This window comes from Carassius carassius, chromosome 36, assembly GCF_963082965.1.
Source record: "Carassius carassius chromosome 36, fCarCar2.1, whole genome shotgun sequence".
NCBI classification, from domain to species: domain Eukaryota; kingdom Metazoa; phylum Chordata; class Actinopteri; order Cypriniformes; family Cyprinidae; genus Carassius; species Carassius carassius.
This window is the reverse complement of record NC_081790.1, coordinates 21,889,310-21,914,160: the sequence shown is the minus strand read 5'-3', so window position 1 is coordinate 21,914,160 and position 24,851 is coordinate 21,889,310. Positions and strand designations below refer to the sequence as shown.

Genomic DNA, 24,851 nt, shown 5'->3' with positions numbered 1-24,851 from the left:
TCTGTTATAACCAGCTATACAGTAGTTACCATGGCTGCTAACTCTGTGTTCTGGTTTTTACGGTTTATGCAGTTGTCACCGCAAAGCTGTCGACTCTGTTTAACTCTCATGCTTGAGCGCTTTTGTCTTGTGTCTGCCCTGTTTAGTGCGGGCTTCACATTTATTGCATGAAGATATGCAAATTTCATTAGGGTCGGAGCAGATGTCTCATTGGTCTAGTTCCGCCCATCAAATGCGAGCACTCTTAGCGACACGGCCATTGGCTAGAACTGTCCTGCTTATGTGTGGGGGTGATTGACTCCGTTCAGGGCTTATCTTCACTGCTCTCACGGCGGGATTTTATACAGTTCCCATATACGTCTTAGCTGACGTAATGTTGAGTTACCGCCTCGAGAGGGAACGTCTCCGGTTACTATCGTAACCTCGGTTCCCTGAGAGGCGGGAACGAGACATTATGTTAGCCGCCGTGGTCGCTGTTTGATCAGCTGTGCTAGCGTTCAGTCGTGATTCTGACGTAATTTTCGCGCCCATGCAATTTATACTGCCCGCGAACCTGTCAGTATTTGCATGCTTCGCGTCAATTGGCCAGCTGCCCCCAGCTAGCGTTAGCCAATAAGATTTCAGCGAAAGTGGAGAAGGGAGGAGTTCCCATATACGTCTTAGCTGACGTAATGTCTCGTTCCCGCCTCTCAGGGAACCGAGGTTACGATAGTAACCGAAGACGTTTTCCCCCTTTTCACAAGGATCTAAACAATACTAAGGGCTCGTTCATACAGAATGCGTTTTTGCTTAGAAAAACGTGAGATGTTTTTCTAAGCAAAAATGCATTCTGTATGAACGAGCCCTTAGTATTGTTTAGATCCTTGTTCTGCATGGAATTACTATTTGATTGTAGTTTGGCAAGGTGATTATTCTGAAAGTCATGTTGCCAGTTAAGAACCACATTTTGGAATTTATTTAATTATTTATTTATTTATTAATTCAATTATTCTTTATTTATAGAGCACATCTACATATGTTCCTACCAGCCAGGACTATCCTTCTGTCAAGCACATGGAATGTCAAACAGAACATAAAACAACTGTGTCTGCTGAAGTGCAAGCCAAACCACTAATGCAATCTATAGGAATTCAGTGTACTTTTTTTCCATCTCAAAAGACAGCTGCCACACAGTTATCTTTCACTAAACAGACAAGACATGTACGGAGCAAAGGTATGTACAGTATATAATGTGAAACGGTTCTTACTACCTTTACCTTATAGATCATTTTAAAGGCACTGTTTTATATATGAAGGTGTACCTAAATCAAATATTAATTTTTACTCTGTCAGGCACGCAGGCAACAGTTTCCTTTACAAGTGTTAGTACTGAGACAACACAGGTTGAAACATGGAGGCATATGTCATCTACACAAATAAAGGCATCAACATCTGGACTCGGTCCAACACCAGTTAAAAGGCTGCATATAGAATTGCTGGATGAGGAAGAGTTTCCAACAAATTTATCAGAAATTCAACAAACTCTAGATTCCTCATATGAGCCTCTGTTGCAGAGCCTTCTGAAACAAGGTAATGTTGTTCAAATGTACATTGAAGTTTTCATTAAACTTGTTTTTAATTTATCATTGATATTCCATACTTTGCCATTACTTATAGTGGGATGGACATCTCTTGTGATTACACCGATGCAAAGTACATTGTTTTTGAAAGCTCTCTCAGAGAGCTTTTTAAAATATGTCCTTTTTGCAAGAATAACTGCAATGTACAGCGAAGTCGGCTTGGGACATTTGTGTCATTCTGTCAGGTCTGCGAACACTGTCAGTATACCAAAAAATGGCAGAGCCAGCCTGTGAAAGGAAGCACCCCAGTTGGAAACCTGCAAATGTCAGCAGCAGTGTATTTCACTGGTGGATCATTTATTCAAATGCATATGGTATTTTAGGATTATTATGTGCACATTGTTTTTTTTAGAATTCACAAAGGAAACAACCCATTATTCTATTTCATCTATGTTGCCAGATTTGCAGAGCTATGAATCTACAAATTCACCACTTCAGATCATTCAGAATGCATGCTCGGTTGTTTCTTGAACCAGTCATATTTCACAAGTGGAAGATGGATCAGCAGGCCATGTTCCAGTCACTACAACCGTTGGGCAAAATTGCACTGAGTGGCGATATGCGTGCTGATTCTCCAGGTGATTTTTTAAATAATATTTATTCTATGTTGGCAATACTTTGTAATCATACTAATGTAAATTTACATATTTTTGGTTCGGCAGAGTATTGTATTAACTTACAAATGTTTTCTATATTTAGGACATTCTGCCAAATATGGCAGCTATACTTTATTGCATCTTGACAGCAATAAAATTCTGGACATTCAACTAATACACGCACATTTCTCTTGCAGTATTTAGTAATGCTTCATGTTTTTTATGTGACTTTGCATTTGGTAAGGTGATTTTGATTTTTTTTTTAAGAGCAATGAAGTTGGAGGCAGTGCACACATGGAGAAGGAAGGACACAGAAGAGGTCTGGATCATCGAGTCCAACCAGTTACAAGTAGATTACATTGTGACTGATCGCTACACCCAGGTGCAGAAATATCTGAGGGAGAGAGAGATCAAACAGTACTATGATATTTGGCACCTCGAGAAAGGTAAATGGAAGTCAAAATTCTTTTTATATTAGTCTAGAAATTTATTTGAATTTTTCTACCAATAATTGGAAATTTTCAAGTAATTATTGAGATTCATTTCATGCTATTAATTTTGTTCTAGTTAGCTTATGATTTTCATTTTATTTCTCTTTTTGACTTCTTGTATTTCCAGGGCTATCTAAAAAATTAGAAAAATTGTCAAGAAACAAAGACTGCCAAGTGCTGCAAAACTGGTTGCTGGGTATAAAAAATCACATCTACTGGTCAGCCATGTCTTCCACAGAAGGACCAGAAAAAGTTGCTAAGTGGAAGAGTTTATTTAATCACATTCAGAATGTCCACATTCATGAAGATCCAGTATTCCCCAAGTGAGCTCATGCAGACAAGAGTGTCCAGAGACCCTAGTAAATGGTTAAAACCAGGCTTGTGACTGTAATTTCAAGTAAAAAAAAAAAAAATAACCTACTATAGGTATTAAAGTCAGTATGTTTATCATTTCTCCATTTCTATTCTAATAGGTACCATGGTCCTGTATAAAGTGGAGAAGCTGCTCATGAACAAGAGAGTTCTCCGCGATGTGGAAAAGCTGAGCCACCAACATCAAACTTCAGCTCTTGAGGCATTCCACAGTGTCATTCTGAGATTCGCCCCCAAGAATGTTGTTTTTCCTTTTATTAGAATGCTATGCAGGTAATAATTGTTCTAATACTTTACATCACCCAGTGTTGTCAAGACAAAAAAAAATGATATCACCTTATTTTCAACCATGTACATGTGCTTGTTAGTACATTTTTTTAACTTAATTTTCACTTTATCTTTCTAGGCTGTATCTTGCGGCAATGCATTTCAACGAGAATGCTGATCGTGAACAGGCAATGAACTTGGAAGGCAAAGCTGTCTATCGAATAATGTATCCAAAATCTAAGGAGACTGGTGTTTGTAGAGGTGTTTAAAGACCCTGCCTATTATGTTGAGGAACTACGAAAAGTATCCATTCCAGATTCCCTATCAGAACATTTTGACAGGCTGACAAAGGAGGATCTCATTGCTAGACATGTGTCTAGGTTCAATCCAGCGGTGGCCGGTAGCCAACATAGTTCCCACCAGCATCAGGAAACTCTTGCCGAATCCGGAGGACAACACACGATGGAATGAGCATGCGCACATGTCTGCCAAGATATCCCCAGCACCAGCTGACAAAACTAAGATAGGCAAGATACCTGAAACGTCTGGCAGAGTGGTGGAATTGTTACATAGTCAGTAATGCAGCATTTTGTATTATGTTCAACAAATACTTCTTGTACATTTGTATGCTATATTTTTATATGTGCCTGCAAATAAATTTTTCAAATTATTAAGTTGGCTTGAGAAAGCCAACTTACTGAAATCCTATTTAAACTTATTAAGTTGGCTTGAGAAAGCCAACTTACTGAAATCCTATTTAAACTTATTTTTCTTATTATTTTTCTGACCGCACATTTTTGGACACTAACTCATCCTAGAAACATGCTAGCAAGATGCTCATCATGCTAGAAACATGCTAGCAACATGCTAGTCGCATGCTAGAAACATGCTAACAACATGCTAATCATGCTAAAATCATGCTAATAACATGCTAGTCGCATGCTAGTCATGTTAGAAACATGCTAGCAACATGCTAGAAACATGCTAGCGACATGCTAGCAAACATTCTAATCATGTTAGAAACATGCTAGCAACATGCTAATCATGGTCAAACCATGCTAGCAACATGCTAGTCGCATGCTAGTCATGCTAGAAACATGCTAGCAACATGCTAATCATGCTAGAAACATGCTAGCAGCATGCTAATCATGCTAGAAACATGTTAATCGCATGCTAGTCATGTTAGAAACATGCTAATCATGCTAAAATCATACTAGCGACATGGTAGCAACATGCTAATCATGCAAGAGACATGCTAGTTACATGCTAGCAACATGCTAATCATGCAAGAAACATGCTAGCAACATGCTAATCATACTAAAATCATGCTAGCAACATGCTAGTTGCATGCTAATCATGCGATAAACATTCTAGCAACATGCTAATAATGCTAGTCGAATGATAATCATGCTGGAGACATGCTAGCGACATGCTAGCAACATGCTAATAATGCAAGAAACATGCTAGCAACATGCTAACAAGCTAAACCAACAAGCTAAACCCGACAAGCTAAACCAACATATCTGATTATTACAGGGGTCAGGGCTCCTTAATAACTGATTTCTGGGCAGAGAGCAGTCAGAAAGACGAGAGAAGAATCACAGCTGGTCAGCTCAGGCATTGTCTCCACGGAGCTCACAACGAGCGAATTTATTCTTATTTAAGACCTTTTTAAATTAAATTATATCGGTGATTGCACGGAATCTACCCGTTAGAACACACCAAGAGCTAAACTCAGATGTTTCTGAACTGTTTAAAGTAATAACATGATATATTCGCGGCAGCCAACTGGCCGCGAGCTCGCGATGTATTTCTCTGAACACTTGAAGTCCACATAGAGAATTTACAGCCTTTCACATTAAAACACTGCAGCGAAACGGCACAAAACAATTAGAAGAATATATTATACACATGAAAATGAGTTTTTATATGTGCTTGTGAGATTTTCTCTGTCAGACTGAAAGTCACATAGATTGATCGGCGCTGCACAACATGGTAAGTCATTTATATATTTTTTTAAGAGCATCTTAAAATACAATATTACTCCGAATGCACACAATCCACCCATTAGAACACAAAAAGAGCAAAATCCAGGGTTTTTTGAGCCGTGTATGTGTGCAAAATGCAATATTTGACATCGCGAAGGGAAAAAAAAGTCACATGACAGCCGCGTTTTGGGGCGAGATCGGACAAATAAATACACATTTAATTCACACTGACAAGCTAAACCAACATATGTTATTATTACCGGGTCAGATATCATTAATAAATTATGTCTCTGGCCAAAGAACAGAGAGAAAGACGAGAGAGAAATGAGCGCTTCATCAGCCAGCCCAGTTATCACTACGAGCTCAGAATAAAAGCATTTTTATATTTTTTAAGAGCTTCCAAAAATAATATCACAGAGAATGCATTAATCCACCCATTAGAACACAACAGGAGCAGATTTCAGGTGTTTTTGAGCTGTTTATGTGTGCAAAATGAAATATAATTTGACAGCGTGATACAGCTTATGAATACTGGAAGGAAGAAAGTCACGATAGCCTTTTAAAACCCTCTGGAGTCGATTAACGCATATACGCGTTTTGAGTCATTTTCTCCTGATATAGCCGAGAATTACTTAAATTACACCTTCAGTTTTAATCGTACAGATAAGAGCAATACATCAATCGAATCTGTTAAGGGTCTACTTGTTTTGGATACAAACATAATAACAACAAAACTTTGTGCACTTATAAAATAAAGATAACAAACAAGGTGTGCTGTCTGCAGCCTTTGTCTGCGCTGATCTTCATTTACAAACACGTCATTAAAATGAGCTGTAACTCCATGAATACTCAACGAAGAGACATGAGAGATATATCTATAGAAAGCTTGACATGTCTACTTTTAAACTAAACAAGTGCTGCCGAACAAATATTCTGTGAAAAAGTTGTCCATATCAAAACAACACGATGTCCTTTTTCACGTCTCCCTTCATTATATCTAATGTGTATGGAAGGCCAAGAGGGTCAAATACACGTGAATTTTAACGAGTCAACAACACGTTAAATACGTGTATTTCATGCGTAGACAACACGTATTTAAATACGTGTTGTTTACACGTGAAAAATCAGCGCCTATTTAACGTGTATTTCACATGTTAAATACATGTTAAATACACGTGAAGTATGCATTAAAAATCAGTTTGAACGGGTCAATGTCATTGGCTGCTGAGGACTTGGGTCAAACCACTTCTGTGAGCTTAGAGGGGTGTACCATTCATAGACAGGCAACCACCATTTAACATGCTATAGATCAGCTTATTCAGCCTTATTTTTTAGTCTTTTTTTCTTTTCTTTTCTTTTTTGTATAGCCTATAGAAATAATATATTTAAGTTTCAGTTTTATGAAATATTTATTTTTTAATAAATATAAATTAAAATTGTGTGGTGATAGTATAAAGTTTATAAAAGGTACAGTATTTTGTAATGAAACAGGACTTTTTGTTTAGCTCCTGACTCGCCGAAGTATACTATATATAGTGTCCCTTCTTTAATTTTTCAGTACTGTGTGATAACTTAAATATGTTGTCATAACTATTAAAATAAGATCAAATTGAATGGTATTTAGGAGATTATAGTTTTTGCATGACTTATTTCGCATTCAGCTAGACAACCCTGTCCTAGCTGTTATCATAGCCTAGGCTTTTTATTAAAAAGGAAAACAGCAAGGGACCATGGAAAACGACTGTTGCAGGTGTATTTTTTTATGGTATTATTATTATTTTTTTTTGGCAGCGGGGCAACTCAAGAATGTTGGGCACACAAGTACTGTGGCTCTTTTGCCCCATGGCCAAGATGGCCAAGCCAACATCAAAGTTAGTTCACTAACTTTTAATTCTAGTTATGTTGGCTTGGCAACAAGCCAACATACTGTTATGCTATTTAAACTTCTTATTTTTATTTTTATTATTTTTATTATTATTTTTCTGAGACTAAAAAATTCTAAACGCTACTCCTCCTAGGGCTTTAAAGCCACAAGCCCCAAACTCGACAGACACCTGCGGGATAGAGCAGTGCTTGTTGCTATATCTTTTCAGACTGATCAGACTTAAAGTTTTTTTTTTATTCATTTTAAAATGTTTAATACATTTCCCATAGACTTACATTGTCTGAGAAAAATTGCGCCCCTACTGTTGCAATACCCGGAGTCTGGTTTACTTTCACTTTTAAATCGGTCAATACAAGTAAATAATACAATTTCCCTCAAACTGACAAGCTAAACCAACATATCTGATTATTACAGGGGCCAGTGCTCATTAATAATTGATTTCTGGGCAGAGAGCAGTCAGAAAGACGAGAGAAGAATCACGGCTGGTCAGCTCAGGCAGCTCAGTCTCCACGGAGCTCACAACGAGCGAATTCATGCTTATTTAATACCTTTTAAAATGGCGATTGCATGCAATCCACAAGTTAGAACACACCAAGAGCTAAATTCAGATGTTTTTGAACTGTTTAAAGTAATAACATGATATATTCGCGGCACCCAACTGGCCGCGAGCTCGCGATGTATTTCTGAACAATTGAAGTCCACATAGAGAATTTACAGCCTTTCACATAAAAACACTGCAGCGAAACGGCACAAAACAATTAGAAGAATATACTATACACATGCAAATTAGTGTTTATATGTGCTTGTGAGATTTTCTCTGTCAGACTGAGCTGAACGTCATCGCCCAGCCATTTCCATGTAGGCCCCATGTGGGTTTTTGGTGGGCTGTCAGTTGGGCCCTGGATGGGCAACCCAAATGGGATCCGTACATTTTTGTCCATCGGCTCCACTTGGGCCCCGTGTGTGTTCACCCATAGGGGCCCATGATGGTTCCATAGTGGGCTCCAAGTGGGGCCCATGTGGGTGTTCATTAGAGGGGCCCAGATGGGTGATTACACTAGACCCACAAATGGCCCTTAAATGGGGTTTTAGTGGGAGCACAGAGGGTCAGAACTGGGCCCCATTTATATTTCTTTATTAATTCCTCTGGATAAAGTTAATGTGCTAATATGCAATAAAACTCTAAATTAAAATGTTTTATTTACCTAAAAAAATTGGTGCTTAATACATTTTAAATTACATGTTAAATTATTTCAAATGTGAAGAAAATGACTTCAACTCAGAATCTCTAAATCACATTTTATATTTGGTAAAACAAAATAAAACAAAACAGGATGAAAACTGGATAAAAATACGGTAACACTTTCTATGAAGCCCATATTTATAATACCTTATAAGGGTACTCTTAAGGCATTATAATGAATGCATAATGCATTATAAAAAAAACGTATAATATGTTATATCAACTCGTGAATAATCATAACAATTATAATACATCATAATACAATACATAATATAATTCATCATGGTTATAAGTTTAAGAGTATGATTATTTATAACACAATGAACACCATATTAAATCTACTTAATTTACAGTATAATGGACTGTATCATATCTTGACATTGTTTAAGATCTGCACATTATCTTACTACAGCTTGTGAGTGGTTAGATTTTGAGTGTTACTTGAGTGTTTCCTTTGGAGCTAATGTTAACTGATGTGAGTTTAATACTCTTAACTGAAAAAAAAATGCAATCTTTTATATGGTTACATTTTATTTTGATGGTCACCTTAGTCAATCGATTATAAGCAGCTTTGCCACTACATCCCAACTAACTCTCATTAGGGTATTAATATGCTCAAGAATGGTAGAATCTAGTATGGTAGAATAAATTGACGTACTTGCAAAGACACCTATCTTTTTAGATAGTTTATCTATCAGTTTATCTGTTGGTTGACCATCAAAATAAAGTGTTAGCATATATTTACAGTAGCAAACGTAGTAATACTCTAATGACCGCTAGTTGATATAGTTGCAGAGTCACTCAACAGCTGTCTAAGGGGTACCATCAAAATAATCAAACTGATATTACAATAAAAATTGTTCAAAAGCAAATGTGTCATATTACACTTTCATCTGATCTGATATCTGATCTTATGGCTGTTTGAGTGAAAACTTTTTTTTTTTATTATAATTATTATTATTAATACTACTACTACTTATAAGTGGTCTTTGACCGCTTTAAGTAAAGTAGCATCAGAAAAACGGCAAGATATGAGACTTATAATACATTATAACTATGAGAAATATAATCCATTGTAAAAGTTGATGCAACGTGTTCATTGTGTTATAAATAATCATACTCTTAAAAGCTATAACCACAAATAAGTAAATATATTAAACCTGTTCTTATGAATATTCATGAGATGATCCAACATATTATATTATAATGCATTCCTTATAATGCTTTAAGAATACCCTTATTATGTATAATATGGGCTTCATAGAAAGTGTTAATACAAAAATACTTGAACAGAACAGGATGAAATGGTATTATTCCTGGGCCTGTGCAGACGTCTCAGCTTCATACCTAAAAAAACAGTAAAGAAAGAAAAAAAGAAAAGTCAATTATTTTAAAATACTACTAAAACATTTACCAAAGCATTAAAAAGCATGCATGGTTATAATTAAGTTGTGCCAGTACTTCATATTTTTGCCCAAATTATACTACTAAAGGTAATGTGAACAAGTTAAAAGTGACACTATTCAGTTTAGAAATGTAATTTTAAAAGTACTATTATTTTATTATTTTGTTATATATTCAGTAACACAAGTTATTGCATCACACCAACAGCTTTATTCATTATTCATCTTTTATTTTTCAGAGCTGAACTTTAACAACACAGAATTACCAGAATATTTAACCATATTTCAACAATGAACATACATGTAGCCTACAAGTAAAATCATAGATAACACATTGTGCCAGTGGAAAATAAATGGTGTAAATATAAAAGTAAAAGTTTGAAGAGTTAATGTACTTAATTAGTAAGACTATACAACAATATTCAGAGAACACATATCATCTCAAAACATATAAAATGGTCTTCTTTATGGAGACGACTCTTCCCGTCTGCCTCATGATGGTCCAGCTGGTCAGTCAGCACCACTGCAGGAGGGAAATGATAGTTAGTACAGCTTAATTGATAAAACAAACAAGACGACTTAAAGTGTTTTAAAGTTCACCTACCTGTACCTATTTAACGTACTTATATGACTTATATGACTTTTTCTCCCTATTGGTCTGCTGGTGTCACTGTGGGAGGAAAATACTAGTGTACTGGGAAAGTAAACAAGTAAAAGGACTATACGACGAGTCTCCCCTCCGGTCTCACAGCCGCACTGTGGGAGGAAAAGGCCAGTTAGCACAGCTTGACAGAGTTCACTCACACTATATTTTTATAAAAATAATGTAGCTTTATATCTAGCAAACATCATCAGAATAAAAGGTATAAAGTTAACTTACCACACTCTTGTGGGCTTTCATCTTCACAATAAATCTGTCATGGTGTCATGCCATCGCACGAGGAGATGTTTGTTAACACCTAAAAATTACTAACACCTAAAATGCAACTCATTACACTCTCTGTGCTGTCTGTTTTGGGGGGATGGACATTAATAAATCAGACATTATTTTAGTTTATCCCAATTTAATACTTTACTATATGTTAGGTGTGGATAAATGTATTATTCATGCAACAATGCTTATTACTGTAATAACGTTCATTAAAAAGCATTGCTATATGGATGATAAGAACTTGCTCTCATGAATGTTTTTATCAGGATTTTTGTAAAAGGTTTACTACCAAACTGAATGAAATAGCATAGCATTCTTCGTGACCAGAGTTGGCATATTTCATTCTATAACCTATAACGTTACATTTTATGCTCTCCAAAAAGACATGTATAATATCTGGATCTGGCAACACGACGGAGATGCACCCGTTCGGTGACCAAATAAAGTAACTGTCGTTAAAAAACCTGGAGTCGTCTCGTTTGTTTTATCAATTAAGCCGTGCTAACCAGCATTTCCCTCCTGCAGTGGTGCTGACTGATCGGCTGGAGCATCGTGAGGAGGCGGGAAATGTTTTGACCTCTGGAGCACGCATCCTTCTAAATTAGACACAGCTGATAATGTGTTCTCTAATTAAGCATATCAACTCTTCAAACTTTTATATTTACACCATTTATTTTCCACTGGCACATCCGACACGTTTGCCCACAAAGATAGCATTTTTATCTATTATGAAGCAGACGTGCCTGTATGTGCGCACATTAAAAGTGTTTTTATGGAAGTGAAACGCAGAAACATTCAGAAGCATTGAAACTTGTTTTAATCCTCTGCCAAATGAATGTATAAATAAAACATCCTACGTTTGCTAAGTAAACTGCCAACATTTTATTTTTTTATACAACGTTAACGTTAACCCTTCAGCTATGACAGTTCAATCCCGACTGGCTTCGTCAAGTTTCATTAGTGACTCTGCCATTACTGTATTTTCAACTATTTTTTTTTAATATTTACATCCAATTATATAAAAGCAGCAGTAATTCGGCTAATATAAAGTTAAATATAATTATCTTACCTTGATAGTTTAGAGAGTTTGTCCATTGACACGCAGATGCAGACCGTGTTGAAGTGGAGATAGCAACCGTTTTTTTTTTTGAATGAGAAGGGGCGGGAAGACAGCCACGCCAATCATCGCATGACTCAATGACCGCATAACACAAGTGCTTTTAGATTATAAGAAGAAAACCCCTTTGAGATACTTATAATTATAAATAATAAAATAGTATTATTCATAAAATAAATAATCTTGCATTGTTATATTATGATATAACCCTAAATTATATAAAACATGAAATGCATACAATTAAATCTATTTAATTGTTATGATTATGTATACATCATGTATAATGCTATAGCTACCCATAACTGCATAGAAATAAATAATCTGCAAAAAAAAAAAAGGAATTTAAATGTATATAACTATAAATATATCCTAATATAGCCCAAATGTGGCCCATCTGGGACCCACAAATAAACAATAATGGGCAGCCTAACTGGGGCCCATAACTGTATCCAAGCTGGGGCCCACATTCAGCCCATCAAAGTGCCCACTCTGAGCCCATGCCCACTTGACACCCACATAGCCCAGATAAATCCCATGTGGGGCCCACATGGACATGTTGGCTGGGCGATTGCTCGGCGCTGCATAACATGGTTAAGTCATTAATAGTTTAAGAGCTTCTTAAAATATAATTTTACTCTGAATGCACACAATACACCCATTAGAACACAACAAAAGCAAAATCCAGGGGTTTTTGAGCCATGTATGTGTGCAAAATGCAATATTTGACATCGCAAAGGAAAAAAAAGTCACATGACAGCCGCGTTTCGGGGCGAGATCGGACAAATAAATACACATTTCATTCACACTGACAAGCTAAACCAACATATGTTATTATTATCGGGTCAGATCTCATTAATAAATTATGTCTCTGGCCAAAGAATTGAGAGAAAGACGAGAGTAGCGCTTCATCAGCAGCCCATTTGACAGCGTGATACAGCTTATGAATACTGGAAGGGAAAAAAAAGTCACGACAGCCTTTTAAATTAAAACAGTGCAGCGAATCAACACAAAACAAGAAGAAGAATATATTATAGAGATCAAAATGAGTGCTTGAGTGATCTTTTTGTCTTAGGTGAAAATAACATCCATCTCTCCAGCTTCAGAACTGCCCGCGAGCTCGCGATGTACTATTTCTCTGAACACTTGAAGTCCACATAGAGGATTTACAGCCTTTCACATTAAAACACTCCAGCGAAACGGCACAAAACAATTAGAAGAATATATTATACACACGAAAATGAGTGTTTATATGTGCTTGTGAGATTTTCTCTGTGAGACTGAAAGTCACATAGATTGATCCGGCGCTGCACAACATGGTAAAGTCATTTATATATATATTTTTAAGAGCTTCTTAAAATACAATATTACTCCGAAAGCACACAATCCACCCATTAGAACACAACAAGAGCAAAATCCAGGTTTTTTTGAGCCGTGTATGTGTGCAAAATGCAATATTTGACATGGCGAAGAAAAAAAAAAAGTCACATGACAGCCGCGTTTCGGGGCGAGATTGGACAAATAAATACACATTTCATTCACACTGACAAGCTAAACCAACATATGTTATTATTACCGGGTCAGATATCATTAATAAATTATGTCTCTGGCCAAAGAACAGAGAGAAAGACGAGAGAGAAATGAGCGTTTCATCAGCCAGCCCAGTTATCACGAGATCAGAATAAAAGCATTTTTATATATTTTTTAAGAGCTTCCAAAAATAACACAGCGAATGAACTAATCCACCCATTAGAACACAACAATAGCAGATTTCAGGTGTTTTTGAGCTGTTTATGTGTGCAAAATGAAATATAATTTGACAGCGTGATACAGCTTATGAATACTGGAAGGAAAAAAGTCACAACAGCCTTTTAAAACCCTCTGGAGTCGATTAACGCATATATGCGTTTTGAGTCATTTTCTCCTGATATACCCGAAAATTACTTAAATTACACCTTCAGTTTTAATCGTACAGATAAGAGCAATACATCAATCGAATCTGTAAAGGGTCTACTTTTTTTTGGGATACAAACATAATAACAAAACTTTGTGCACTTATAAAATAAAGATAACAAACAAGGTGTGCTGTCTGCAGCCTTTGTCTGCGCTGATCTTCATTTACAAACACGTCATTAAACTGAACTGTAACTCCATGAATACTCAACGAAGAGACATGAGAGAGATGTCTATAGAAAGCTTGACATGTCTACTTTTAAACTAAACAAGTGCTGCCGAACAAATATTCTGTGATAAAGTAATCCATATCAAAACAACGCGATGTCCTTTTTTCACGTCTCCCTTCATTATATCTAATGTGTATGGAAGGCCAAGAGGGTCAAATACACGTGAATTTTAACGCGTCAACAACACGTTAAATACGTGTATTTCACGCGTAGACAACACGTATTTAACGTGAAAAATCAGTGTGTATTTAACGTGTATTTCACATGTTAAATACACGTGAAATACACATGAAGTATGCGTTAAAAATCAGTTTGAACGGGTCAATGTCATTGGCTGCTGAGGACTTGGGTCAAACCACTTCTGTGAGCTTAGAGGGGTGTACCATTCATAGACAGGCAACCACCATTTAACATGCTATAGATCAGCTTATTCAGCCTTATTATTTAGTCTTTTTTCTTTTCTTTTTTGTATAGCCTATAGAAATAATATAAATAAGTTTCAGTTTTATGAAATATTTATTTTTTAATAAATATAAATTAAAATTTTGTGGTGATAGTATAAAGTTTATAAAAGGTACAGTATTTTGTAATGAAACAGGACTTTTTGTTTAGCTCTTGACCCACCGAAGTATACTATATATAGTGTCCCTTCTTTAATTTTTCAGTACTGTGTGATAACTTAAAATATGTTGTCAGTACTATTAAAATAAGATCAAATTGAATGGTATTTAGGAGATTATAGTTTTTGCATGACATTGCATGATTTCGCATTCAGCTTGACAACACTGTCCTAGCTGTTATCATAGCCTAGGCTTTTTATTAAAAAGGAAAACAGCAAGAGACCATGGAAAACAACATGTATTTTTTTTATGTCATTATTATTTTATTTTTTTGCAGCGGGGCAACTCAAGAATGTTGGGCACACAAGTACTGTGGCTCTTTTGCCCCATGGCCAAGATGGCCAAGCCAACATCAAAGTTAGTTCACTAACTTTTAATTCTAGTTATAATTATTTTTCTGAGACTAAATTTCTAAACGCATCTCCTCCTAGGGCTTTAAAGCCACAAGCCCCAAACTCGGCAGACACCTGCAGCATAGTGGGGTGCTTTATGCTATATCTTTTCAGACTGATCAGACTTAAAGTTTTTGTTTTATTAATTTTTAAATATCAATTTCCCATAGACTTCCATTGTCTGAGAAAAATCGCACCCCTACTGTTGCAATACCCGTGAGAGGAGGAGTCTGGCTTGGTTTCACTTTTAAATCGGTTAAAAATACAAGTAAATAATACAATTTCCTTCAAACTGACAGCTTATGGTTTTCCTAAACCAGACTACCAAAACCACCTTAAATCCCATAGACTTTCATTGAAGGGGTACAAACTTTTACAAAATAAGACTTATAATGTATTTAAGCTGTCTACTACCATAGCAAACCTTAAAAACTCTCTACTGAGAATACAGCTAAAACCAGCCTAAGCTGATCAGTTGTTTTGGCTAGTCTCCCAAGCTGGTTTTTAAGTGGTTTTGGCCACTGTCACGCTGGCCTTATGTGGTCTTAGCTGGTTTTCTTTACTGAATTAACTGGTTTTAGCTGGTTTATTATAGAAAAATGAAAACAAAATGCTAGTTACTCACTAATCAGACTAGAAACATGCTTTTAACATGGTTTAAAGTGGTTTTGGCCACTGTCACGCTGGCCTTAGGTGGTCTTAGCTGGTTTTAGCTGGTTTTCTTTACTGAATCAACTGGTTTTAGCTGGATTATCATAGAAACATGTTAACAACAATTTAGTAACTTGGTAAACAGGATGGAAACATGCTTTTAACATGGTTTTAAAGTTGTTTTGACCACTGTCAACTGGTTTTACCTGGATTAGCATAGAAACATGCTAGTCATGCTAACAACATGCTAGTAACTTTGCGAATCATGTTAACGAAATGCTAGTTGCATGTTAATCATGCTAGCAACATGTAAGTTGCATACTAATGCTAAAAACATGCTAGCGACATACTAGCAACATGCTAATCATGCTTGCAACATGCTAGCAAAATGCTAATCATGCTAGAAACATGCTAACAATATGCTAATCATGCTAGGAACATGCTAAAGACATGCTAATCATGCTAGAAACATGTTAGCAACATGCCAATCATGCTAGCGACATGGTAACAAAATGCTAGTCATGCTAGATACATGCTAAGAACATGCTAACGACATGCTAGTCACTTGCTAAACATGCTACAAACATGGTAGTGACATGCTAGTCACTTGTTAATCATGCTAGGAACATGCTAACGACATGCTAATCATGCTAGAAACATGCTAACAACATGCTAATCATGCTAGCAAAATGCTAATCATGCTAGAAACATGCTAAGAACATGCTAACGACATGTTAGTCACTTGCTAATCATGTTAAAAACATGGTAGTGACATGCTAGTCACTTGCTAATCATGCTAGAAACATGCTAATCATGCTAGAAACATGCTAGAGACATGCTAGCCGAATGCTAATCATGCTAAAACATGCTAGGGACATGTTAGCAACATGCTAATAATGTTTGAAACATGCTAACAAAATGCTAATCATGTTAACAACATGCTAGTGATATGTTAGCAACATGCTAATCATGCTAGAACCATTCAAGCAACATGCTAATCATGCTAGCAACATGTTAGTGACATGCTAGCAACATGCTAATCATGCTAGAGACATGCTAGCCGAGTGCTAATCATGCTAGAAACATGCTAGTGAAATGTTAACAACATGCTAACAACATGTTAATCATGCTAGCCGCATGCTAATCATGCTAGAAACATGCTAGTGACATGCTAGCAACATGCTAATCATGCTAGAGACATGCTAGCCGCATACTAATCATGCTAGCAACATGCTAATCATGCTAGAAACATGCTAGCAACAAGCTAATCATGCTAGCAACATGCTAGCAAAATGCTAATCATGCTAGAAACATGGTAACAACATGCTAATCATGCTAGCAACATGTTAGCAACATGCTAATCATGCTAAGAACATGGTAGCGACATGCTAGTCACTTGCTAATCATGCTAGAAACATGCTAGCGTCATGCTAGCAACATGCTAATAATGCTAGAAACATGCTAACAACATGCTAATCATGCTAGCAACTTTTGCTAATCATACTAAAGACATGGTAGCAACATGCTTATCATGCTACGAACATGTTAGCGACATGCTAGTCACTTGCTAATCATGCTAGAAACATGCTAGCAACATGCTAGCAACATGCTAATAATGCTAAAAACATGCTAACAACATGCTAATCATGCTAGTAACTTTTGCTAATCATACTAGAGACATGGTAGCAGCATGCTTATCATGCTAGGAACATGCTAGCGTCATGCTACAAACATTTTACAAACATGCTAGTCACTTGCCAATCATGGTAGAAACATGCTAGCGACATGCTAGCAACATGCCAATCATGCTAGAAAAATGCTAGCGACATGCTAATCATGCTAGAAACATGTTAACGGAATGCTAATCATGCTACAAACATGCTAGTAACATGATAGCGACATGCTAGTCACTTGCTAATCATGGTACAAACATGCTAGCGACATGCTAGTAACTTGCTAGTCATGCTACAAACAGGCTAGTAACTTGTTAATAATGCTAGCGACATGCTAGTCACTTGCTTGTCATGATAGTGACATGTTAAATACCTTGCTAATCATGCTAGCATCATGCTAGCAACTTTGCTAATCATGCTGATGACATGGTAGTCACTTGCTTTTAATGCTAGCAATATGTTAATCACTTTCTTTTTAAAACATCTTAACTTTTCAAACTTTTAAATATTTTTAAACTTTTCAAACTTTTCAAACTTTCTAAATTTTTCAAACTTTCTGGCCAGGCTTTTTCAAGCCAACTTAAAGTTTGACCACAAACTTTTCTATCTAGTTACTGTTATTACTGTTATTATACATGAAATCTTTTTATAATTCCATGACATTTTTCACTTTTTAAAATATAACAATTGTCAAAATATAGTAATACACCTTTAAAAATAGAATAATTATCTGTAAAGAATGATTAGAAAACGCTTAATTACAGATAATTACTGTTGTTATTATAAAAAACACTGTAAATCTAAGTGTAGATATAAAATCTAATATTGTTTATATACATTAACTGTAAAAGTAAAATATTTTTTGTATATGTAGGTTAAACTGCAAAAAGCTTTCCTTCAATAAAAATACAAAACCATTATTATTATTTTTTTTTATTTGTTATTTGCAAAACATTTGGTCAGCATTTAACAACAACTTCGTTAGCTTAGCAACATTGTTTGAGTTTGAGTTTGAGCTTGAGTTTATTAGTTTATAATAACGTGGACAATCCCTTTTAATGAAAAGAGCAGCTTTAGCCTCTACGGCTAATTTCCAGCTGTAGTCCCCGGCCAGTTGTTAAAAGGCATACAACAAATAAAAAACAATACAATTATATTTACAACAGGGATAAGCAAGATGGAATAAGACATACAAACATGTGGCACACAAATGAGACAAGCACAAACAAACAAGCAGAAATTGCAAAGGCATATAAGCAGTTTATGCATTAAAACAGTACAAAACAACATACACGATAATAACACAGACAAAACCTAACATTGAAACAGACAGCAGAAAAGTCTAATGGCAGCAGCATGACCATGTCACATCAAATACACATCACAACTTTCAGATTAATGTATGCAGTTATAATTGTCGGACAGCCAGTTTTTAAGGTGTGTAGCAAAGGTGGAATATGTATGTATGTCTTTAATTATAGTGGGCAGTGAGTTCCAGTTTTGTATTGCTGTAACAGAAAACGATAATTGACCAAATGTGCTTTTCCTGAATGGGATTAGAAGGTCACCTCGTGTGGTGCTTCTAGTGATCTGACTGCCATTATTACGTCGGATTACAAATGAATTAAACGGAGCAGGAGCGGTATTATGCAAAATTTTGTAGACCAGGCAGATGTTTTTATATTTGATAACATCTTCCCAGCTTAACAGTTTATGGTTTTTAAGAATAATGCAATGATGTGAACTGTTAGGCTTCTGGTCCAGGACTTTGAGAGTTTTTTTATAAAGAATAGCTAATGGCTTTAGTGATAAACTGTTAGTTTGTCCCCAGCTTGTCAGACAATATGTTAGATGTGACATAATCATGGCATCCATAAATAATTTGGCAGCATTAAAAGTAAGTGCATTTCTAATATATCTAAAATTAGCTAAGCTGAACTTGACCCTATTGCATACTTTCTTAATATGTGCTTTAAAAGAGAGATTAGAGTCAATAATGACGCCCAAATACTTAAATTGTGTCACAATACTAATGTTTTGACCTAAAATCGTTATATTTGGCACAATGTTACATTGTCTCTTTGTAAAAAACATTCCCACAGTTTTGTCTAGATTTAGTTGAAGGCATGAACAATTTAGCCAATTGGTGATCTTATCCATAGCTATGGTCAGTTTGGCAGCAGCCAGATGTTTTGTCTTGGCATGCGCATAAATTACAGTGTCGTCTGCATACATTAATGTATTGATATCAAGGCAAACTGATGGCAGATCATTGATATATAGACTAAACAAAAGTGGGCCAAGTATCGATCCTTGTGGTACCCCTGTGCATAGATTAAGAGCTAATGAACAATGGTTGTTTACAGAAACATATTGAGTTCTACCAGTTAAATATGACTCAAACCATTTAATTGCAGAAGTGGAGAAATTAAAAGTAGAGAGTTTGGCAATAAGGACCTGATGGTTGACTGTGTCAAAAGCTTTACGAAGGTCTAAAAACACAGCGCCAACAACACCTCCCTTGTCAACCATTGCTCGTACATTCTCTAAAAATAAACAGTTTGCTGTTTCTGCAGAGTGATGGGCCCTGAAGCCAAACTGCATCGGATGAAGAGTAAATGGACTATTATTTAAAAAAGAAACAAGCTGCTCTGATACACATTTTTCAACAACCTTAGAAACCACAGGTAGAAGACTGATTGGACGATAGTTAACTATGTTCAAAGGGTCATTTGACTTAAATATGGGAGTTACAATTGCAGTCTTCCAGGTAGTTGGAAATATCCCCTGTAGAACTGACTGGTTAAAAATTTGTGTAATAGGGTAGGATAGATGTTCATTCAGGGATTTAAGCATTTTAGAATTCATTCCATAAATATCTTTTGATGTTGAAATTTTAAGAGAATTAATAATTGCCTGGGTTTTAATTTCAGAGATAGGTTGAATACTAAAAGAAGGCTTACTTTCATCTATTTTAACGATATCTCTCGTTGTTAGAGGGAAATTCTGTGCGATTTCATCCACAGAATTGATAAAATATTCATTAAAAGCTACAGCTATTTGTGCTGGATCCTGTGTTAATTTACCATTCAGGTTCAACTCTAACTGTTTTCTAAGCCTGTGGCTAATTCTTATCACATTCTTAATCTGTTCCCAGATCAACTTTGTGTTACCCTTTCCCTCCTTAATAATAGTTATAAAAAAATTGGCTTTAGCTTTTCTGATCATTTTAACTACTTGATTACGTAATGAAGTGAACCTATGCCTATCACTATTTAACTTGGTTTTTAATGATCTTTTTAAAGCGGTGTCTCTTTTCTTCATCAGATTAAATATTTCAGTATTAAGCCAAGGGAGTGCATTTGTTTTTTTCTTTCCTTTTACCTTACTAGTGAACTCCTTAACTAGACTTTGTAACTTGGTGACAAACGTCTTGCTAACTTCTTCTATGTTGGTCCCAGTAAGTATATTTGTCCATTTAGTCTGCTGTACTGCCCTTTGAAAATTATCCATTTCATTCTTTGGAATCCTGAGTTGCTCCACAGGTTTATTAGAGTGATGAAAGCGCTTTTTTGTACGTTTTCTTGACAGTAATGTCAGATTATGGTCAGACAGTCCAGTAATAAAATTAAATGTTTTTACAATTCGTTCAGGCTTGTTGCTGAATATTAAGTCTATCTGTGTCTGAGATGATGTGGTTATTCTAGTAGGACCTTCCAACAATTGGGTAAAATCTAGACTATCTGTGATCTGCTTAAGGGGTTTCCTATTAGTCTTATTTAGCCAGTTACAGTTTAGATCACCAAGTAATATTACCTCAGTTTTAAAATCACAGGCTTGAAGTAGCTTTTTAAAAGTGATATAAAAGTCATTATTAGAGGAGGGTGGACGATATGCAACAATGAGCCATTGAAAGACATTTCAGATGAAAGCACTATATTCAACCCAATACACTCTAAATCATGGTCAAGAGGCCAACATATCTGATGACAGTTGATGTGATCTTTTATGTAAATCATGACTCCTCCCCCTCTTCCCTCAGATCTGTCCCGTCTAAAGATATTATACCCTGGTACATGTAATGCAGCAGATGGAGAATTGTTATGTAACCACGATTCAGACAGGCCTAAAAAGTCTAAATTGGAGTTAGTGAGAAGATGATGTACTTCTTCAGATTTTGGGGTGAGGCTACGGATGTTTATATGCCCTCCAAAGAGACCCCTAGGTTTGAGTTTTTGATCCCAAATCAATCGAGAGTGATTAACAGTTTTAAAAAAGTTCAGTTTGCAATGTTTTTTCAGAGCAGGGTTTATGATGCTTTTGGATGCACTGTGGGTTGTACCGTGCAGATTTTCACGCTTACCTTGAGCGCAATGACCAGTTACCGTGACATCAGTACGATATGATCCAGCAGGGACAGAAACGTAGGGCATGGAGATGATAGATGTTTGCTCTTTAACGGTTAAAACTCCGGTGTTGTCGATCAACGCACCGACAGGCCAACTCAGGCCTTCGGTGCTCATCGAACCCGACGTCACAGCCCTCTTTGTCCGAGATCTCCGCTCCCCGTCGCCGATAGATCCACCTCCCGATCGATGTCGAGTGAGCCCCAGCCCCTGACTCTGAGAAGGGACGCTCCTAGCGTCCTTGCAGCTGGCACCACGGGAAATCGGACCAGGGCACGGGTGCACATCAGCGGACAGCAACAGGTAGAGTATGATAATGATCCCACTGTCAGTTTGGCGTTTACACCGGACTGCATTGCTTCGTTTGTGTTGATCTCGGCCGGCCGCAGTGTTTACAAACGATTGCATTAAAATATGCTTTCCGTGTCCGAAATGCTTAAACGTGTTTTCTCTAAACACTGTTATGTTTTGGGAAACTCGCTTTATATTTACAAGCGGTTCCGAATCTACCAAGTTTAAAATAACTCCAAAAACTAAAAGCGCCAGGAAAGCTCCTGATGCACCTGTCCCGCTAGCTGCCGCCATTATCCTCATAAATAATGTGCATCATGTGTTACCCAATGGTTAATTTTTTAACACAAACCAATTTTTCCATAAACCATTTTTGCTGTGGGAATTACAGCATTTTAGAGCCATTCTATAAAATAAAATAAAACAAAACATTAAAACACCACCCAGGATACTGCTCACCCACTTATCCACCACCCACTTACCGTCCCAAGAAATAATACTTGCAGAATGAACAGTTTAAACATTACAGAATGGTATACAAAGAAATTGGAACACACTTAAACGGTGTATGAAAGAAGATGCTGGCAATGCAAGATACTTTCTATTCTACTCTCTCCATTCAAAGTTTGCAATGTTTGTAATCAATGAAAGAACCTTGGGATTAACAGGCTGCTGTTTTTTAGATTGTTTCTTCTCCACCTTGGTCCCCCTTTCCGGATTTATCTTGAAAAGGCATCTGTGAAGACAGAAATACACCTAAATATAGTGCTACAAACAATTTTCATAATCAGCAAATCTGTGGATGAGCCTTATTTTTATGTAATTTTTCTTCATTGAAACATTGTCTGGATAGTATTTGTTTTAATCAAGTCACTGGGTTCAGACTTTTGGGTAGTTTTTTATTTATTTTCATAGTGCTGGGTATTTCTGCAAAACCCACTGCTGTTTTAAGTGTAACGGACAATAGAAATGATACACATCCTCACAAAGTTTCCTGCCTGATGGGTCAAAGCATTGCCAGTTTGCAGTTTACACACAGTTTTCAGCTGTCATTTTGGCTACTGTCCTAAAAGAAAACTTCCTGATGTGAAGGTTTGTATTCACCTTAATTCACTAATTTATCAAGTAATTATACAGTAGGGCTGGTATTTTTTTTTTATATATTAAAAGTACCTTTGCCACACTAACATTTTCATATCTGCTGTAGGTTCGCTTGGATTGCAGACTGAGCAAGATGTGACATGGCCATATTTGAGTATCTCCCATTAAGCAAGTGTGCCAACAATGAATGTGACGTGTCTGCTGCCAGTATGAACATCTCCATAGATAACTAAGGTAGTGATGGCTGCACTCAAGATTGGCATATATACATATATAAAGCATTTATTTCTTAAAGGGGTCATATGACGTTGCTAAAAAGATCATCATTTTGTGTGTTTGGTGTAATGCAATGTGTTTATGCTATTTAAAGTAAAAAAAAAAAAATAAGAAAAAAAAAATTTCCACATACTGTACATTATTGTTTCTCCTCTATGGCCCGTCTTTCTGAAATGCGTTGATTTTTACAAAGCTCATCGTTCTGAAAAGCTAGGTGTGCTCTGATTGGCCAGCTATCAAGTGCGTTGTGATTGGCCAAATACCTCAAAGCGTATGACAGAAATGTTACCCCCCATACCATACTGTGATGCCGTGTCCCGGAGCAACGAGACAAAACCAATAACACATATTACAAACAAGAAACTTTTTGCATCCAGTGGGGACATAATTACTGATTATAATGACTTATACTGTCTTTTTATGCGTTGTGTCGCATATAGCGCTGGTTAAACATAAAACCATGTCTGCATTTGTTGTCCCTAGTTCCTGGGTTAAGTTCCAGCAGTGGAAAGGCTTATGACTGCTTCTTTTATATAAAAAATTAGCTTTTTGTGGACATTGACATCACTCTCCACCCCATGCAATATAAAGCATTCCAAAATGGTGCCATTCATTTGTGCTCGATTTGTGCTGGTTTGTGCTGTTAAAAGAAACAATGTAACCATGACCTCTTCTTAAATGTAACAGAAGTTTTACTCTCCACCCTGTTTAGCATGGCTGCATAGTTTTTATTTATTTATTTATTTATTTAAATGTTCGTGCTGCCTGTCAGCTCCAAACTCATTCCACGTTTGTCTAAGTTTTATTGCCAGTGACTTCATTATTAGCATAGTATTCATTTTCTTGGAACAGGCTATTGCAACTTAAAGTAGCCTAACTTTACCATCAAAATCAACAGTTTTCTCACTTAGTAGCCTATTGTGTATTATTATTATTATTATTATTATTATTGCGTATTATGCATATTGCATTATGCATATTGCAAATGAAATATTCAGAGCATAAACATTACAATGATATTGCTCAGCTGTATTTTCTCTTTTGAGGAATAGGCGTGAAGGACATCCAAGATTTTTGTTTAAAATATTGTCATGGGGTGAAGAATCACACGACAGCGAGGAGTGCAAAGTAAGGCCCCGGAGGGTGGATTTATTAGGGTAAGAGAGTTTTAGTGGTCGGAAGTGGGAAGTGGTGGTGCGCTGGTCGTGGTGGTATCCCGGGTGCGGCGTGTCCGTGCGTGGGGGTGCTGATCAGTCACAAGCTTTCTGTAAGGGAACACCGAGAACAGCGTTATCATCCAGTCTTCTGGAGTGATCACTCACCTGTGTAACAGTGGCGGCTTATGTGGC

At 36.5% G+C, this 24,851-nt stretch overlaps 1 protein-coding gene and 2 long non-coding RNA genes across 3 annotated transcripts in view; all 3 read left to right on the top strand.

Annotated features, from left to right (window-relative positions):
- sgcd (sarcoglycan, delta (dystrophin-associated glycoprotein)) overlaps window positions 1-24,851 on the top strand; it is a 1,159,024-nt gene that overhangs the window by 871,520 nt on the left and 262,653 nt on the right. The gene's annotated exons all lie outside the window — the stretch shown is intronic.
- LOC132116782 (uncharacterized) lies at window positions 1,388-2,435 on the top strand. The gene is made up of 4 exons (XR_009425693.1): window positions 1,388-1,569; window positions 1,657-1,933; window positions 2,020-2,197; window positions 2,319-2,435. It is a non-coding gene; the product is annotated as an uncharacterized LOC132116782 (long non-coding RNA).
- On the top strand, window positions 2,473-3,590 carry LOC132116783 (uncharacterized). The gene is made up of 3 exons (XR_009425694.1): window positions 2,473-2,661; window positions 2,834-3,351; window positions 3,485-3,590. It is a non-coding gene; the product is annotated as an uncharacterized LOC132116783 (long non-coding RNA).